The following is a 15,008-nucleotide window of genomic DNA, read 5'->3' as shown; positions in this document are numbered from 1 at the left end:
AGATGCAGTGATATGCAGCACTAGAGGTAAAATACACACCAGTGCAATATAAGCAGTCTTACATATACAATAGGGTGTTTCAGTTCCTACAAGCGTACCAGCAGCAACCAAGCCTAGACCAGTTTTCTCCTCCCTTATTTGCATAGACGCGCCCTCCTTGAACGCCATTGGTCAGCAGGTTCGCCAGCGCTGGTCGGCCTCTGCGTCCCGGCCCTGGCATCTCATTAGCATGTGCCCCGCCCCGCAGGCAACTGATTAGGCAGTTTGGGGTTGCCATAGCCTCGCCCGGCTTTCCGGTTGGCGGCCTGGGCTGTCAGTCGGCGAACACTGAGGGCCGCACTTCCGCCTTGGTGTCAGCGGGTCTGGGCCCGCGGCTGCTGGGGGACCAGGTGAGACAACTCGCCCGCGGCCTGCGCCCTGGCGGGGCCACCGCAGCCGAGGCTGCCGCCGGGGCACAGGTGGACCCCGGGGAGCGGCGGCGGGGGAGGGGGAGGTCACTGAGGCTCCCGCCCGGGGAAAACTGGGCCCCTCTCTGGGCTCCTTCGTCCCGGGCCAGAGACCCTCCGCCGTCCGGCCCCTCGTCCCTGAGCTCGCCGCCTGGCGGGGGAGGGACCCCAGACCTGGGGTGGGGAAGCGGCGGGCGACCCGCCCCTGGAGCCAGCCCCCGCGCTGGGGTAGGACACGGGGGGACGGGGACCCCCAAACTGGGACCTGCAGCCCTAGAGGGGCAGGGGGAAGTGCGGGAGCCCCCCCCGCAACCTGAAGGGAACCCCCCGAGAACTGATTCCCCCGCCCCAAGCGAGACCCATCATCCCAGTCAGGGGCACAGATGAGGGAGATGCCCAAACTTTGCGGGTAGCCCCCAAAATGCAGAGTAGGCTCCCCCAAACCACGACACCCTCTCCCTGAGAAGCCCCAAATCAGACCTGCCGCCTAAATCAGACCTGCTACCCTGGGAAGGCGACCTCCAGACTGGGACCCCATCCCCAGAATGTCGGGGAGGAGCAGTGATGAGTCAGTCTGCGTGGGGCCACTTTCTATTGCAAACAAATGAGTACAAAAGATCCTGAAAGGTAGGTCAGGGGCTGAGGGGAAAGAGCAAGTTGCACTTCCTGGAGAGCTTATTCGTCATGCAGGAGAAATGGAGGTAGTCTGCATGCTTCGGTATGATGGGTCGCTGCTTTCCCTTCCCTGGTAGAAGGGGCTTCATATAGCCGCTTATTGGTTGTTGTCTCATGTATAAGAAGGCAGTAAAGCCGAACGAATAACATTAGATTTAAATCGAATGGCCAGACCCTTTTGCCCCTAATTTACATTGCAGAGATGCACCGAATCTTACCGCCATCTGGGGCAATGTTTTTCATTACAAATTATTCTTTAAACTGGAAGGCTTCTGATCTGGAGGAGTTGGGAACAAGAACTGGCAGAAGGTACTGAAGAACCTTTCGTAAGGAGAACAGCTGGCATCCTATGTCTAGTCAGAGCAGAGCTCTGTTCCTGTGTGACTTAAGGGAAGGAAAGTAAGGCAAGGAAAAGAGATCTGCTATGCTCCTAAAATGTGCAGAAGTGGAGCTTGATTTCAGCATGATTTAGGAGCACTGGGGTGCAGATTGCCTCCTACTTGAAGATGTCTTTCCCTCCAGCTGCCACTGACGGTCCTTGTCAGTAGATACCCCTTGATTCTCTATTCTTCCAGCTGTCCCCAGCATCCCCCTCTTGCAGAGCTTCTGAAAAGTAGCAAGCAACTTGGAAAATAGTGGGAAAAGGCCACTTTTATACTTCACAGAGGTTTATGTGTCATGTTAATAAAAAGTAAAGTATGTAGCCGTTTGTCTAATATGGGTTTTAATCTTATTTATGCTGTCTATTCATTTAGCCTGTGAATTCCTTGAGGGTATGGTTTGTCTTCCTGCAACACTTAAGGGCCAGAACTTGAAAACTGCTGCCTAAAAGCATATATGGTTTTGTGTGCGTCTGTGTGAGGCTTGCAGCTCCACCAATGAATATCTGCAAATGTACGTACAATGCAAATAGATATTTCCCTTACATCCTTATCAGTTTTCTTGATTAAAACATGTTTTGTTTAAACTTTCAAGTATCAGAAGTGAAAGGGACATTGATTTGCAGTGTATTTAGGATCAGAGTATCACTGTTTCATCTTTTCCCCATCTGCCTTGCTCACACGTCTCTCTTTCATCAGCATTGTCTACACCCCCAAGGAAAATGTTTCAGGGATACTGATTGCTTGAATGGCTGTTTCTTTTACTGATCTTTGCAAAGGCTGAGCACATCTACATTGTGGCATTCACATTGATACCTGAGGGCAGCCACATGCATCACATCTTACAACTGTTCTGGGACTCCTGAAACTCCACAGTGCACTTTCTGGAAGCAGGAGTTTTTGGCAATTTCCAAATTTGAGGCATTGTGAGGCAGGGATAGTGATAGGAGAACTGGTTGAAGTAGCACTGAAGTACAAGGCATTACAAGCTGTTGTTTCTTACAGTGCCTTTTCATTTAGTGTAGACGGAGCCTTCCTCAAAATAATTATTCACTCAAGTTGTGTGAGTGACTCTTTTTGTAATGGTCTAATAGGAAATGTATTAAAATTTGTATCTTCTTGTTCACTTGAAGCAAAATAAAGTTTTATAACACTCAAGTTTTAAATAAAGGTGTGCTGAACATAATGGACAGTGAATCTGGGAAGACTGATGAGTTGTTCTCTGGGCTGTACAGTGGGAGAGTTGAGGAGAAATGGACTTGTAGTTGCCTTTTGACTCTTGAGGGAAGTTTCAGGGAAGCTGCCCATCAGCACACCTGAGTTGACTTAATTTAAAAAGGCAATCTGATGATGAATTCTGAAAAGGAAATATTGAAACAGCAGCTCTCAATACATATGGCATGTATTTAATGAAGCGGAAGATATGCTTTTTTCCAAAATTAGTTCCTTGGACATGACAGTGCAGTTTCATAAACAGATCACAGAAGTTAAAGGCACAAAAAGTTAGATTACAGATTCCATCTCTGGGAATAGTTGAAAAACAGTCGTTAAGGATGAGAGACTTGAGACTGATCCAAAAGCTTAATTGTGTGCATTACTGTCTACAAAAATGTGCTTGGATTAATTGTAGCCATTCGGGGTCACTTTCGTTGATGGATATTTATATTTAAGAACAATTACCATGTTCTCAGTAGATTTCCACAGCAGTTAAAAATAATTTCTTACCTTAGCTGGCAGCTTTTATAAATATAACTATAATGCTACTTCTGTGTGTCTGTCTTTTTTTTTTTTTTCCAAATGAATGTAACTGTCCACTTCATACTCATCAAACTAAATACAAAATAAGCTTCCCAATATCTTCCGTTTAGTGTCTCAAAGCACACTCAGCAATCTTTTTAGCCTTTAAGATACTGTATAGTATGTAAGTAGTTTTGCACAGATATAAATATATTCCATACAGATAACTGCTTGAAACCAGGATTTGCACATAAGTACTCTGAAGTTTTAAGTGAATAACTCATTTGTGTTCATCTTGTAAGGCAATTTGCCCTTGAACATTCCAGTGTTACATCAAACTCCTTGTTATTTAAGACTTCCTCTTATACATCAGCATTCTTTTCTTGTCCTTCAATCGATATTGATTTTGTCACCTGACTTATTAAAATACCTCTTGAAAAGACTTTTCTACTCTAGATACTTAGACACTATAGTGCAGGGGTGGCCACCCTGTTTCTCCGGAGCCGCATGCTGCCCTTCAGATGTTAATATGCAGCTCCTTTTATAGGCACCGGGGGCTGAAGCTACAGGTGCCAACTTTCCAATGTGCTGGGTGGGGGTTGCTCACTGCTCAACCCCTGGCTCTGCCACAGGTCCTGCCCCCACTCCACTCCTTCCCAGAGCCTGCAATGCCCTTGCTCTCTCCTCCCTTCCCCCCAGCCTCCTGCATGCCACGAAACAGCTGATTGGGAGGGATGGGGAGGCGCTGATTGGTGGGGCTGCCAGTGGGTGGGAGGCGCTGGAAGCAGGGGAGGGGGAAGGAGCTGATGGTGGGCTGCTGACGTATTACTGTGGCTCTTTGGCAATGTACATTGGTAAATTCTGACTCCTTCTCAGGCTCAGGTTGGCCACCCCTGCCACAGTGTCACAGATTCTTAGTATGCTTATGTTTACAATTCTTGTCATATTCTCTGCAAAATAACTAGTATGTGTGATTCTGCATTATGTATTTTTACATGAAGTATTAAAATTTTTCCAAAATATGTAGTAAGTGTACTTAGAAGTGTGCCTTACATCTGTAATTCAGAACAGCCAAGATTTTTTTTCTAAATTAAATGGGTTGATGACAAGCTTGTCACAGGAACTTCTTCATCTGGATGAAAGAAATGTGAGCAATGAGAGAATTGGTAAATCTGCTTATAGACAGAGTTTATTGGAAGATGCAGTATTTTGAGTGCTTTCCTGCAGCATAATGTAAAAGAATTGATTGCAAATGAATGTAGGATTTTATACAAACATATTTCGTTTAAAATCTTCTGGCATGTATTGCTTTGGATTCAGCAGTGTAGGATATTGCCCTCAACCTTCACTCTTTTAAATAATTCACTTCCAGAAAGAAAGTGTGAGAACAGAATAGTGTTTCTTTATATTCTAAAAGACTGAACATAGCAAATTGTATTGAGACACTAAACAATTAGAATGTGTCAAATGAGATTTAATATTGGCCTCAGATATGCTGTTAAAAATACACTGAGCCAGCTGTACAAAACTACTGTCTTAATTTTCAGGATTAATGAGGTATAAGAATAAACTGAGCTTGTTTTTTAAATTTGTTTAATTGTACTTTTATTTTTCCTTTATTTTAGAAAACAAATCTCTGGCCTTGGCAGCATTCTGTGAAGTATTTCAATATATTTTACTGTGTACAAGCATTTCATTTTATCACCTGCTATAAGTACTCCAGTAGGAGGTAAGATCACTAGGAATTCTAAAGTTGTCTAAAAACCTTATGGTGTTAGTAAGCTTATTTATTTTTTATCCCAAATTTTTAGGTGGTAGAAGACCACTTTCACCCACAAAATGTACATGAGTTTGAGTACCTCCATTTTGTTGTTGTCGTGTTTGTAGATACAGCAGTTGCATGCACATGTGGCTAACAGTGCATACAGTTGCAGAAATGGGCGTGCACTTCTAAATTTGGCCCTTTCCATATTCTCATTATCAATATTATAAATCTGGGAATCAAAGTTTCAGATGTGAGAAATCTTTTTTGATGGTAATTGTGTTGTTAATTCAGTAGTGTTGGTAAAGATATATATTGAAAGGAGAGTTTTGTTTTTAACAATGTGATTTCCTCTTAAGATGTTTTCCTGAGGTTTTTCTAGAAATTTTCAGAAACCAAATGTTACTAAACAATTGTTTTTAGTAAAATAAGAATGTCGTCTACTGTACGTCTAGAGTTACAAATGAAACTACAATCCGTTTGTTAGTGAATGAGTGTTAGGGTTATTGACACTGTTGCAAACTGGTTAGCCAATAAAATGGACTAACAATAAGAGGTACAGCTTTTTTATTAAAATTTTATTATAAATAGAAATAGATATGCTAGGTAAAGAAGTTAAATTTTCTTAATACTTTAATTCTTGAAGACCACAAACGTGTTAGACTGATTCCCGTTTACGTAAACATCTGTGCTATGAATATTGCCTTTGAAGAGATGGCACCATAGTAGAAACTCTGATTTTACTAATTTTCAGTAATTTCTCATCATGAAGCCCTACGTAAGTAGTCCGTGGGACTGTTTGCATGTGTTAGTGCTGCACAATTGGGTTCTGTCCCATTAATTGCTGATGTGTATATAGAGGCATGGTTGTTTACTGGTAGCACTTTGCACTAAGTTGATAAGTCGCTAGGGCTACAACAGCTGACTTTTTTTTATCGTGGCTATTTTCATGACACTTCAAGAGTAGGTCTCCATAGAAATGGCTGATAGTGGGGTAACTTGTACAGAGCAAATGTATGATTGGATATGTATGAAGAGAATTGATGAGTAGTGGCATTATGCTTGGTAAGATTTCTATAAATTTAACCTGTAACTGTCCTTTACTGTTCTGTGTTGTTTTCTGCCTTGCTGTTATATACAGTACCTGTTCCTATAATCCTTAAACTTAATGGCATTGGTCACAAGTAATGGCATTGGTCACAAAATGTTAAGTATGATTAGGCATGGTACCATGCTAGCAAAATATGTGAGCAAGTGGATATGTTGCTTTTCTCTTTTACTGAACATGCTAGAGTGAGTGGTAGGCAAGCGATCAGAATTCAAAACCATCCCGCGGATTATTTGCCTGTTGCTAAGAGCTCAGGATTCTTTGGGCTTACAGTGTGGTGCTTACGTACTGCAGCAAAATGGGTGGGTAGTCCTGTCACTGTACCTTATGCACCAATTGCTTAATGCTGTTCTGTTTAGGATAAAAGATTTGTTTTCTTTTTTCTTTTTTTAATAAACTCTATAAACAAATTGCCCCCAAAATGGTCATTATGAAAATATGGCTTGCTTTATTTATTTTATTTATTTATATGACTCTTAGGGAGTTTTAGTTGATGCGGAGGAGGGGTTGGCAAACTGGGAGGGTTTTTTTTGTACATTTTGGTGCATTTAAAAATATTGTGTTGCAGTGTGTTTAAAAAAATCTTAAAGGAGGGACTCAATGGCATATGAGATTAGTAAAGGTATGTAAATCTAGGGCAGGATGGCATTGAGACTGAACTGCTCTCACATCAGATATGGTCTCTGCAAATCAGCGTTGAATCTCACTGATGACATCACGAGTGTGTTGGTGAAACTTTCAGTGCCACCGACTGTGCTTTGTCACTTGCTTCCATCTCTGTTCACAACAATCCAGAATCCTTGACAGTCAGTGAATTAATTCTATTTCTGTTTTTTTCTTAAACAACTATTTGGGGAAAAGACCATGATCAGGGCTCATTTCAGGCTGTAGGATAATATTATAGTTAAGGATACGATCCATGGAAGTCACGGATTCCGTGACTTTACCAGACCTCCGTGACTTCTTCAGCTTCGGCTGTCAGCAGCTGTGGCTGGGGCTGTGTGCCGCTGGAGCTGGGTCTCTGCTGCTCCCCAGTGATGGGGCTGTCATTTCTCCTCCCCCGCCTTCTATGGGGCTCCAGCTGTCGTTCTCCTCCTCCAAATTATTTTTAGTAAAAGTCATACAGGTCACCGCTTGTTTATTGCCTGCGACCTGTCCGTGACTTTTTCTGAAAGAAACTGTGACGAAATCTTAACCTTAATTATAGCCATTGCTTTTAAACAGATCTTCCAGCATTTAAATCCCCTTGATGAGGTGGGAATGGGAGGAAGGCATTGTATAACAATGCCAACAACATTTCTAGTGTTTCCTAAAGAGTCTCTACAAAGGGGAAGGGTAGTATGAATGCTTTCATAAGTAAGGCAGTCAGACAAGAGCTAGCACTAGACCATGCAAAGCCTTCAAGATAAAGATCATGGACTCTATTCATTGCTTTATAAGGAACAAATGAACATTTCTTGCTGTAAAGGTTATGTGGGGGAGTAATTTGGCTATGGATTTGTGAACTAAATACATTCATTACAAGATTTTCCTAGGTATTTACCTTCAACCAAAGAATTGCATGATTTGCCACAGGATAAAACAAATCTAAATTACAAGTTTTGTCAGTAGAACTGGGAAGAAAAGATATCCAATTAAGATTCACTACTGCCATACTAGGGAAATTCTTTATTAATATGACCTGCAAGTGGCTCAAAGATAACGCCACATGTACAGACACTAGGCTTGTTCTAATGAAATTTACTAGCCAACTCTCATTTTACTATTAACCCATTAGCAACAATTTTCCCCTAAAGGGTGATGAACAAGATAATTTCCTCTAGGAACCAATAAGGGACAATGAATTTTACAATTTAGAGAAAAAATGTGAATTTCTTTTTTTAAAGGATCAGTAATGATGGATTGGTTTATCTGTCTTGTTGCTATAAGTGTAGCATTGTATACCTTGAAAATAATGTTCACTGGGGTCTTGTGAATATAAAAAACAAATAAAGTAACTTCATGGGCTTTAACGTTTATTGAGGAGGGCAGTACAACACTAGATTATTTCTCAAGGGAAACCCATAGGGTAAGGTTAAAGTTAGCATAATCCTAAACCAGCATGGCTTCAGATGAACTCAAATGGCAAAGGAATAAAGGTGAATGTAATGTTCAAAAGCAACAGGACAGCAACGTCTTCTGATGAAACATTACTGAAGGTCTGCATACCTAGGAGAGGAAAATTTGATCATCTTTTGTATGGAAATAGCAACATTTAAAAGTTGATAGATTTGAAATGCATTGGAGGGCTTCAGGGGATTCAGAAGTGCACCTTTGGTATACCTTCTGGAAATGAAAAGCTTGGTCAGTGTGTTTTATGGTTTGGAGGTCTCTGCTTTTGCACTGTGGCAAATCCTTGATTCTCCATTTGTGGATCGAGTGCATGCATCTTCCATGTAACGTCCTAACATGGTTGATGGTTGTCGGCTGTCTTTGGTGGTGCAAGAAACCAGCTAGTTCGACAGAGGGGTCATCATCCGACGAATTGAGCTGTAGCTCATGAAAGCTTATGCTCAAATAAATTTGTTAGTCTCTAAGGTGTCACAAGTACTCCTTTTTTTTTTTTTTGCAAACACAGACTAACACAGCTGCTACTCTGAAACCCATGAGGTGCTTGTTTACATCAGAGCCTGCCCATAGTATCTCCCAGGTGTCTTCTGGGTTGAAGAAGAGCTTCTCTAGCTGCTCAGAATGGTCAGCGGGACTTAAGATGAGTGGGAGCTTTTGGTTAGCAAGAGCTTTCTTGCGCTTGTGCATTGTAGCCATCTCTCACCAGATGGTTGGAGGAAGGATATTTGCAAGGAGAATTTGGTAATGTGTGTGTTTGTAGAGATATTTGGCTGACATGTTGTAAGCCAAACTTTCAGAGATGTATTAGCAGTGTCACCGCCACCTACCACATCAATCATTCAAGAAATGAGGAGATTGTGAACTAAATTATCAGTTTAATAACATGCTCCATTTGTATGGCACTCAAAAATGAAGGGCCTGGAGCACCTAATCAAAAATCATAACAAATCCGATTTGAAGATTAGGTTTTATAATAGAAATAAATGCAGCCTTCAGAAAAGATTAAAAAATGGCAGAGGGCCAAAATTTCAACTGGGCTTCACCTAAACCCTTCTTTTCTGCAGCATACATAGAGAACACAGAGAAGCACTCTGCATTGCTCTCCATGTTGGACTTGCCTGTTGAGGGAGTTTAGTTTCTCCAGTGCAGATTTTGATTGGGAATGTTGTTGCAGTCAGACTTTGAGAGGAAACAAGTCTAACTTGCTGAATAATTCCTCTTTTGTGTTTCACTAGATATCTGCATTGCTGTTTTCTGGTTGAAGGAATGAGTGCATGATGATAGCAGCAGGTATTGAAATAGGCAGTTTTAATTGGTAAATCTGTAATGCTGTTTTAGACCTATTGTTGATAACCTAATTTCGTAAATCAGTTAACTAAGAGTAATAGTTATTGAAGCTTTCATTTAGAGATGAAAACAGTAGGTATTGACGCTTTCAGGAGAGCTGTAAGAAACAGACATGAATATTTATTTCTGTTCCTTGAAATGCAACTGGTATGCTTTGGTTGAAGTGGAATCTGCAGGAATTTGAACCCTGGCTGTCTTTCCAGGAATCCTCTTGAATGACTCGTATTCTTTGTTCTCCTGGCAGCCTTTATATTAACACGAAAAATGTCCCTTGCAGTTGCACTTTATAAATATGGGTTGTCTGTGGTGGAAAAGATGCTTTTAAAGAGCAGTGTAACTCTCGTGGCATGTTTAGTTTGGCCAAAGCTATGTGTAACTTTAAAACCTGACCAAACTATTTCTGTTAAATTATTAGTTTGTTACTGTGGTGGCTTTTTGCTGCATTAACAAAGGGAGAAAGAAGTTTAAAAACAGTTGGCCGTTTGAGTGCTAATGCGAACACATATGTGGAAGTGTTTGCAAGTGCAAGGGGTATGTGCAAGTATGTACAGGAACAATAGTGCTGCTAGTGTAGCAAAAAGAAAACACTGAGACCTTGTTTTTAGGATTTTAACTTGGCTGTAAAGTGGGATTTATTTAAACGCTCTTGGGTAAGATAGGTGGAAAATGGCAGTTTGTTCTATGAAGAATTAAATATGCAGTAAGTTTCAATAACAAATGAAATGTAAGATGTATGTGGGGGAAAACTATTCAGTGTGTGGACACTTGGTAGAAGTGTTGACAGTTCTGTTTCTACTTTTTTTTAGCTAACTTTGGTACATCTATGAAGTACAAAATTAACTTCTTAAATATTGTGTTTCCGGTATGTAGAGTGTCTTTAGGGTTTTTTTTAGGGGTCTGTTTTCCTTATGTGATATGCTCTACAAAGAGCACACCACGATTATGTTCTAACTCAAAAAGTTGAATAAGAAAAAATACCTGTCTAGGATTTAATGTGACTTTTTAAACTTTTTTATTTTCTTTAAAAGTGGTTTGATCCTTTTTTCTAAAAAGGAAAAAAGTACATTAGCCAAATTTGGGATTAAATAAATGTGACGCTATCCCCTAGAAAAGAGTAAGGCCCTGATCTCGCAACTTCTTTTGCATGGGCAGAGCCCTGCACGTTCACTTATGCCAGTTGATTTCAGTGGCCTGGCCTCTTGGAACAAATTGCAGTGTTTGCACTGCTTTTTTAGGTTTTATCTGCTAGATATTCATGCTTTGGCTAAGAATTCAAGTAGAGTGCTACTGGTAGAGTGGGGGAAACCCAATGCCTTGAGTTTACCATGAAAGGGGGGAAATTGGGAGACAGTTATGGTAATCTGAAAACCTGAGGAAGAAATTAGAAAGCCAAGGAGCCAAGCCTTTTGTATGATTGAGACAGAATACATAGTAGTCTAATGCACAAAAGAATATACAGATAGAATAACTAATGCATACAGTACTATACCTATTGCTGCGTCTTACTGTTTCTATCCTGCTGATTATAAACTATTATTTGCCGTATCAAGTGTTTTAAGTAAAAATCAGGATATCTTCTTCTCCAGATCCTTTGCCTTGCAGTGTTTAAAGAAACTAAATTAAAGCTGGAAGTCTCCTATTGTACAATAGCAGTAGTAAAAGTTGAGTACCATATTCAGATATTATTTGCTTTTTTTTGGTCGTTTTACTTTTGTAAACAAGCCTTTCAAAGGCTTTCCTTCCAGTCATATCGCTTATTCTACTGATGAGGTGTTTTTTTCTTTTTAAAACTTTCCTTCCTTACAGGAGATATGAAAGTATTAGTACCTGTAGTTTCTGTTGAGTAAATTTCTGCATGTGCCTTTTTGGCTTGGGTACCTATTGGTGCTTTTGTGCAGTGCATACTGTAACAAATAATTTGAAATGTCCACTCTATTGTGAACATTGCTACATGTAGTTTAATGGCTTTACACTGCTTTTCCCAGAGGTACGTCCACAGTTACCTGGCTATGCTAAAGTGTACAAACTCCCAGATAAATTGCTGGAGTTGCATTGTCATTTCAGTTGTGTAACTTGCTTTGATCAGTGGGGTTGGGTAGCTTAAACCCTGTGTCAACCTTTGACAATTTAATACTGAGTGGAGTTTGTGATCACATGACTGGTGTTTGGAATTTGATTTCAGTCCCTTAAGTGTTCTAATTTTTTTTTAGTCACTTGGCACTAGAATTCTTATTTCAAGATTGGTGTTTGCATTACTAAACCGTGCTCTAGGGCAGTTTGATATTTGTGATACCTTGTTTAACTTGTTTGTAGTTGGTTTTACAACACCATCAAAGCACAAGGCTTATTTAAGTGGGGCCAAAATGGTAATCTTCTGATCAGAAGATAACTGTACATCCTGTCAACTTCTGGCAAACAGAGATGGAATCCATTCTATACTATGATGGTTTCTATGAGAGAGACCACATGACTGTTGCTAGCCTGGTCTTGTAAAAAGTGACACCAGCATCAAATTATTCCCACGCTGATTTGGGAAATATACCGTTGAGATGTTCTGAACAACTAGCCCATCACAATGTAATGAGGATAGGAACAAAGAGGAACTAAACCACAGATCATTTAAAAGTAGTAAGAGTCTAAGCTAAATGCACAAAGGTGCCGAAAGGCCAAAATTCGCTGCTACATATGGGTTATTGGAACATGCAATATTAAATATTGCTATTGAACCTTTCAATTGAAAGGCTCCCAAAGTGTTTTAGAACTACGGTACATACTTATGCTACCTCATTCAGCCACTATTGGGAGTAGACAGCAGAAATAAGCTCAGTCACTGAACACAGTGGGGGAGGGGAAATATTAGCATATGATACTGGTGAAAACCCTATGTTTAAAACCTTTGTTTCTAAAGTGTCTCTAAATTCTTTTGTGAGGTCCTTCCAATCACCAGTTGCCAACCTGCTTAGCTTCAGCTTTTGGCTCTGAATAGTTTTAGTTTTTGCAGCCTTTAGCCTTGCACTAGGTAAAGTCTGCTTCCTGTAATAGAACAGGAAGCACATTCCAGCACTGTATAGGTGTTTGTGATGTCACTAGCTGCTGCATGGGAAGCAGAACCCAGGATTTGGCTTTGGCAGGTAACCGAAGAGGGCAATGCCTTCCAAAAGGATTTGTAACTTCAGTCCAGCCATGGGTAGTTCTAGCTCTTTGGGCTCTGAACTTTTTTCTTTTTTTTTTTTTTTAAAATAACTTTTATCAGGTTAACATTCATCTTTTGCCCTATTCTTGGACCTGCTCCTCATTTGTCCTGATGTAATTCCATTGACCTCAGTAGGGGTTACCTCTCCTTTACATGTTGTATCTGAGTAAGAGGCTACATCACACTGTGCTTTGGCTTCAGCTTGCAGGCTTTGTTCTGAAGGATCACCTTTTGATTTTTGAGAGAGTAACACTGTATCAAACCATTAGTGCCCAAATGGCCTTGTTGTCTTGTCTTATCTGTTTTCTATTTCAAAACTGACCAAACCTCTTCCCTACATATCTGGGCTCCAGTTCACTTACTCGTTATCAAGCTGTATCCAAGAAATTTGTTTTCACCAGTTTAACCCCAACAACACATTTGACTGTTAATTATGGCATCACAAAAATGAGACCGCTGGGAGCTGAGGAGAACAGGGATTTGAATGGCTTCTTGTGTGACCCTGGACAAGTTGCTTAATCTTCTTTTGCTTTGTATAATCAAGATTAAACATAAGGTTAAGACCCTGCAGAACACTGTCAAGAGGGAGCCTGGGCAGGACAATTCAAAATGTCCTAGAGTTCAGTGGATGGGAGAATGCACTGGAGTAGTGAAACCAAAAACTTTCTTGCTACTTTTAAGTTTTAGTTGGACAGCCCTGGGGGCTGAGATCCTATCTACTCAGAACAGGTAGAGCACAGGCTGTGCAAACTTGCATACACTGCTTCCTGTCAAAGTCTTTGCCTTTCTGTTTCCTCTGTGGCATGTAGCTCACCCTTTGTTTCCATTCCATGCTTGATTGTCAGCAAGGATTGTGATCTCACTCTGGTTCTTAGTGGACAGTTGTCTAAATTGCTAATAATTGATCGCAAATAAATCCAATGACCACAACTTCCAGTGATTATACCTCTGAACTGGATGCATACTTTTGACCTGGAGTTAAAAGGTACTAAACCAGTATCTTGAGCCATCCAGTCCTTTCTCACAACATTTTTGTATTTTTCTTTTGCAGCTCTTTTTATTAAAGTCTTTGTTTTTGGTTGCACAGTAGGAGAGCTTGCTGTACTTGAAAGTCCTGTATGAAGTGCAAATGATGATCTCTCTATCTTGTTTTATTCCAGGTAAACAGTAATTTCGTCTTAAGCTTACAACTGAGGGATACTTCAGACTTTCAACATTGTTAATACACAAGACTGCTTTTTAAAGTGAGTCTGCTTTTCATAAAGTGTTACATAAAACTTCAGTCCGTTACTTGAACAATGAGTGAAAACTGGTCCAACCGTTGCTCCTGCTTATGAATGCAACAAGATGGAAAAAACTTTGATGGCTCACGATTTTTTTACACACTGACATTTATGTTGAAATACACATCACTACAACTTCTATATTGGCTCTAAATAATAGAATTCTCCTTCTTGCCCCTTCAACAGAACACAAACTGGGAGTGGGTAAAGGGAAGAGGTGGACGTGCCGTGTTTTTAGTGGGTAGAAGCCCTGTCTTGCACGTGAAAATGAGCACAATTTAGATGCACAACTGCATGCTATTTAGAACTGGCATATTATACTGTGTGTTTGCAATCACAGTTCTCGGTACGCAGATTTTGTTTCTGTGTAACCAGCACATACTTTTAACGTGTTTAGCACAATGACATGTACCACTCTGCTTTCAGTAGGTCATCATAAACAAGGTGTGGACATGACATATAGAATATTTAGTTTGAAATTCAGATTTTTTTTCCTTTCTTTTCTTCTCTTGGCCCCCCTGGTGTGTGCATATATATAATAAACATTGGTTTTAGTGAAACCTGAGTAGGCCACACAGTGTGAAATAACTAATTCAATAAACTTTGTTAACAGTGTTTTTTATAAAATCTTTTTGGCCTTTTGAATATTTCTGTGTTTAATGAATGTAGGTAACTTCTTGAGTTAGGAATGTAATGCAAAACTTTTTTAGATATTGTCAACATGGAAAAGCAGGAGAATAGTCTATGATGGGGTAGGCAACCTATGGCAAGCTGATTCATACTGCCCGGGTCCTGGCCCCCGGTACGGGGGGCTCTACATTTTAATTTAGTTTTAAATGAAGCTTCTTAAACATTTTAAAAAACTTATTTACTTTACATACAACAATAGTTTAGTTCTATATTATAGACTTATAGAAAGTGACCTTCTAAAAACGTTAAAATGTATTACTGGCACGCGAAACCTTAAA

General features: G+C 40.3%; 1 protein-coding gene across 12 annotated transcripts in view; it reads left to right on the top strand.

The window, feature by feature from the left end:
• Window positions 1-283: 283 nt before the first annotated feature.
• The window catches only part of OSBPL2 (oxysterol binding protein like 2), a 50,289-nt gene continuing 35,564 nt past the window's right edge, over window positions 284-15,008 (top strand). For 5 of the 12 annotated variants that reach the window (XM_073309148.1, XM_073309145.1, XM_073309136.1 and 2 more), the window contains exons 1-4: window positions 285-389; window positions 1,877-2,015; window positions 4,864-4,967; window positions 13,918-14,001. The gene's annotated coding sequence lies outside the window, so the exon portion shown is untranslated. Of the gene's footprint in view, window positions 459-495; window positions 1,074-1,876; window positions 2,016-4,863; window positions 4,968-9,452; window positions 9,508-13,917; window positions 14,002-15,008 lie in introns of those variants that run through there. The other 7 variants (XM_073309144.1, XM_073309146.1, XM_073309147.1 and 4 more) reach the window with 5 other exon arrangements.

This window comes from Lepidochelys kempii, chromosome 13 (assembly GCF_965140265.1).
Source record: "Lepidochelys kempii isolate rLepKem1 chromosome 13, rLepKem1.hap2, whole genome shotgun sequence".
NCBI classification, from domain to species: Eukaryota; Metazoa; Chordata; order Testudines; family Cheloniidae; genus Lepidochelys; species Lepidochelys kempii.
This window is presented reverse-complemented; position numbering and strand designations above follow the sequence as displayed.